Here is a 4,901-nt window from a genome sequence, read left to right on the forward strand (position 1 = left end):
GTACAGGATTTACAAGGCACTTTTAAATATAAACTCCTATGAAGCTCAAAACAAGTTTTCTAGTAGGATAAAAGAAATAAAATACAATAAAATACTACAAATAAAATAGCTACTGATAACTAAACAGAAACAAAAAGAATAAGTCAAAATCTAAAGAAAAAATTTAAAGCAATTAAAATTAAAAGAAATAGCATAAAACCTAACAAACACTAAAACAGAACTGTTTTCATAAAAACCTAATTTTAAATAATTATAAAATTCGCCAATTAATTACTACTGATGAACAAATTCACAAAGAACCAGTAGCAAAAAGAATCATCTTAAAAAAATACTCCTAACTCAAATTATAGGCAATCTAGTTATTTGAGCAAATTCATGAAAAAATTAAATTCAAACTTTCAAATCTAGTCAAACATGATATCTATGGAAACTTCATAAAATTTCTAATCTAATGCAAAAAGAATCAAATTAAAATACTAAAAATCCTATTTGATATGAATTTTTTTAAACAGTAGAGCAGGTGTTGGCCGAAGAAGGACTCTTTGGCCAACTGTTGGCCGAATGGCCAACGGTTGGCCGAAAAGTCCCTCTTCGGGGAGGCCGACGGGCTGATACTTTTGATTTTTCTCCATTAGGGTGTATAGTTTCCGAATTTGCTATAAAAATCATCATAGTTTTAAAAAAAAATCTAAGTAACAATAAACGGGCTCACAAGGACATCTATGTGGAAGGATACTTCTGTTGCGCCGTTTTAGGGTTTCCAGGTTACTTCCCATAGCGGCAGCCCCGAGAAAAAATGGTTAGGTAGCGGCATCCCCTGAAAAGAAGGCTACGTAGCGCTATTTTCCTTCCCTGTTTTAAGTACATTCGTGTGCTTAATATAAATATCTAACCCAACCTCTCCCTGAAAGCCCTCCCCTTTATATGATCACAAACACTCTCCATTCCATCTCTCAGATCAAAATCAATATAGATTCAACAATTCGCAAGAGAACACACGCGCAGAAATGGCGTCCTCCCTCTGCGCCCTCCTCCTCCTCGCCGCCTTCGCGTGCCACTGCCATGGTGATCCCTCACGTTCCCCTCTCCGCGCACCAATCTAATGTTTACTTGATTAATTAGTTCCTGACCAGTGACCACCGTGGCTAACTACCCTCTGTTGCATGCATGCAGCCGCGGCGGCGGCGTACAGGCGGCCCCGCGCCATCGGCGTCAACTACGGCAACCTCGGCGACGACCTCCCCACGGCGGCGCGCTCCGTCAAGCTCCTCCGCAAGGCGAACGCGGGCGCCGTCAAGCTCTACAACGCCGACCAGCGCATCCTGCACGCCCTGGCCGGGACGGGCATCCCGGTCTCCGTCATGGTGCCGAACGACATCGTCCCCTATCTGGCCGACTCCCGCGCCGCCGCACACAAGTGGGTGGACAACAACCTCAGGCAGCACCCCCGGGTGCGGGTGAGGTACCTGCTCGTCGGCAACGAGTTGCTCTCCTACCCCGCCCTCGCGGCGTCCACGTGGGGCAAGATCGTGTCGGCGATGAAGAACCTCCGCCACGCGCTCCACGCGATCGGTCTCGGCCGCGTCAAGCTCGGGACCCCGCTCGCCATGGACGCGCTGGCGGCGTCCTACCCGCCCTCCGCCGGCGCGTTCCGCGAGGACATCGCCGGCTCCGTCATGCGGCCGCTGCTCGACTTCCTCAACCACACTCGCTCCTACTACTTCGTCGACGCGTACCCGTACTTCCCTTGGGCGGCCAATCAGAAGGACATCTCGCTGGACTACGCGCTCTTCGAGGGCAACGCGAGCAGCCACTACGTCGATCCGGCCACGCGGCTCACCTACACCAACCTGCTCGACCAAATGCTCGACGCCTGCATAGCCGCGATGGACAAGCTGGGGTACGGCGGCGTGAAGCTGGCCATCTCGGAGACGGGCTGGCCGAACGCCGGCGACCCGGGACAGGCCGGCGCCAACGTGCGCAATGCCGCGCTCTACAACCGCCACCTTGCCCGTCGGATGCACAAAAAACTCGGCACGCCGGCGCGACCGAGGTCCAAAATGCCGGCCTTCGTCTTCGCGCTGTACAACGAGGACTTGAAGCCGGGGGCGGGCACTGAGCGGCACTGGGGGATGTTCTACCCGAACGGTACGTGGGTGTACCAGATCGACCTCACCGGCAGGGGGGGGGCGCGCGCCTCACCCGCCCCGCACCGCCGGATGACCAGACCGGCAAGCTCGAGTGGTGCGTCCTGGCCGCCGGCGGCAAGCCGTTGAACGAGACGGCGGTGGCCCTCGCCCTGAATTACGCCTGCGGGCAAGGGACGGGGACGTGCGCCGCCATCCAGCCCGGCGGTGCGTGCTACGAGCCCAACACCGTCGACGCGCATGCAAGCTACGCGATCAATGCGTACTGGCAGCAGTTCAAGGCCAAGGGAGGCAGTTGTTACTTCAATGGCCTTGCAGTGAAGACTAACAAAGATCCAAGTAAGTTCGTCTAAGCATTCCTGATTAATGCTCGCAAATCTTTACAAATTTGTTCGCTAATGCTAGCAAGATTAATTGGCAGTGCTGTTCAATCAACTGAGTAACCGATTGTTATGGTTAGTTCATAAATTTGTTTTCCAGTAATTGTGGTTGTTGTCATTATAATGTGGTGATAATTAGCAGTAGTAGTATTTTTCCAATAATACTTGTTAACAGAAATATGACCGTAAATATGGAGAAAATAGATACTAGGTGATGGGTTTAATAGTTTTTTTTAGAAAGATGAGTTTAATAGTTGGATAAGTTTGTACATTGCCTCAACGTTGATCTTGCTAAACATTAGGCTCGCCATTGTACATACTAAGCTTGTGAATTATTCGCGAAAAAAAACTTCTGAATTGTATTTTCATTTCGCCTCGAAACATGTGCGATTTGCTGTTCGCATTTCATGCCTATCATTTTCTATGCCAAATGCCCCAGGTTATGATCCTTTTTCTGATTGCATACTAATGAATACAGTAGTATTACTTTGCAAAAAAGAGAATATAGTATTATTTTAGTTTCGTGCATATATATACTTCATACATAATTTTCGGACGGAAATGTTAACGCCTACATGTGTGGGCGTTAGCCAACTCATCCACACGCCTCCATCACCGTCCAGTAACTTCTGCATGAATCTTGGCACGAATTAGCTGATTTTGTATGCCACGTAGGACAACTCGCGTATGTGGTGTGTAAGAGAGGTCGCCCACACATCCGTTTTACCACACGGAGGGGCCGGTGTGTGGGCGTTTAGCAGTTCGCCCACACACCAGTTTTCAGTCACGCACAAGGGCTGGTGTGTGGGCGTTTGCCATCTCGCCCACACGTCCGCCTCCTCTCCCACACCCAAGCTGCCAGTTGCCATGCGTTTTGCAGTGTACATGGCAACTGCCCTAGTGTGATTGCAAGCAGATGGCAACTCTCTCTTTTTTTACCTGAACATGTCAGTTGCCATATGTTTTGCATGATACATGGCAAATTGCCTAGCGTGCACGTAAGCAGATGACAACTCTTTCTTTTTAAATGACAACTGCCCTAGCGTGCTTGTGAGCACATGGCAACTCTCTCTTTTACCCGAGCATGTTTTTTGCCACGCCTTTTCTTGTAGCGCTACATGGCAACTGCCTAGTGTTAGTAGGTGGCAACTCCTAAAGTTTTAAAATCATGGCAACTGCAGTAGACCAGACCACACATGGCAACAGCTGTAGTTGTTCAAAAAATGGCAATCTGAAACTTTGACCTGAGATGGCAACTGCAGTTGAACAAACATGGCAACTGTAGTTGTCTGACATGGCAACTGTAGTTCAGCGACATGGCAACTGCACTTAAACGAACATGGACGAGGGTCCGGCCCATGGCAACTGCGGGGCGCGCAGTAAAAGTGTCACGTGGGGCGTGCGGGACCAAGAGGTACGAGGCCTGACGTACCGGGCGTGTGGGCGTTATCTATTTCGCCCACACGCACGCGTGTAAGAGGGACCGGGAGGGGAAAAAAGGCGTGTGTGCTAGTTGTTTTGCCCACACACAAACGTGTGGGCTGGTCTTCTTAGGCACCACACAGAACGTGTGGGCAGATTTCTTAACGCCCACACGTGTGACAGTTATCGGCGTCCTTTTCGGAATCCATTTGGACTTGATGCGTGCTTTTTTTTTGCGGGCGGACTACTTGATGTCTGCTTAACAGCTCATCCGTTATTATTGTAAAGACTAATGATTTGTTGCTCGCACCTCAGCTCAGTGTTGATCTGTCGCTGACTACCATGTCTTTTGCCTGCAGGCTATTTGTCATGCAAGTTCCCCAGCTATTAGAACTGGTCGAAGAATGAGATGAATGTCGATCTACGCTGTTCAAGAGTAGGAAAAGAAGGCCATTGCCGTAATGCCCTTTTAGTCTGTAGGCAGTCAAGCACTTATTTTCTCCCAGCTTCATTTAGTTCTAAAGAATCTGCCACATGTGTGATATTTATCGTTTTGAAAGAATTTTATAGGAAATTTGAAGGATTATGATTCATAGTATTATCACTTCTGTAAGTTGGTTACTCGATCACTCCCTCTGTAAAAAAAATATAAAAACGTTTAGGTCATTAGTGAATGATCTAAACACTCTTATTTTATTTTTTTACGAAGGGAGTACAAAATTGCATTGAAGGATTTTTTGGGTAGCTTTCTGCCTCTGGACATTGAGATTGTTAGGAGTGTGAGACTCTCTTGCCGTGCACTGTGGGTATTTGAGGGAGACACGGGGACTGCAGGTGCCCTTGTAGCATTCATACTTCACTTTGGCACAAGTTAGGGAGAGGGCAAAACAGTATACTCCCTCCTTCCATCTATATAAGGTCTAATATATTTTTCAAGATAGTCTTTGATTAT

General features: G+C 48.2%; 1 pseudogene; it reads left to right on the forward strand.

Annotated features, from left to right (window-relative positions):
• Window positions 1-936: 936 nt before the first annotated feature.
• On the forward strand, window positions 937-4,674 carry LOC125523861 (annotated as a pseudogene).
• Window positions 4,675-4,901: the final 227 nt, after the last annotated feature.

This window comes from Triticum urartu, chromosome 7 (genome assembly GCF_003073215.2).
Source record: "Triticum urartu cultivar G1812 chromosome 7, Tu2.1, whole genome shotgun sequence".
NCBI lineage: Eukaryota > Viridiplantae > Streptophyta > Magnoliopsida > Poales > Poaceae > Triticum > Triticum urartu.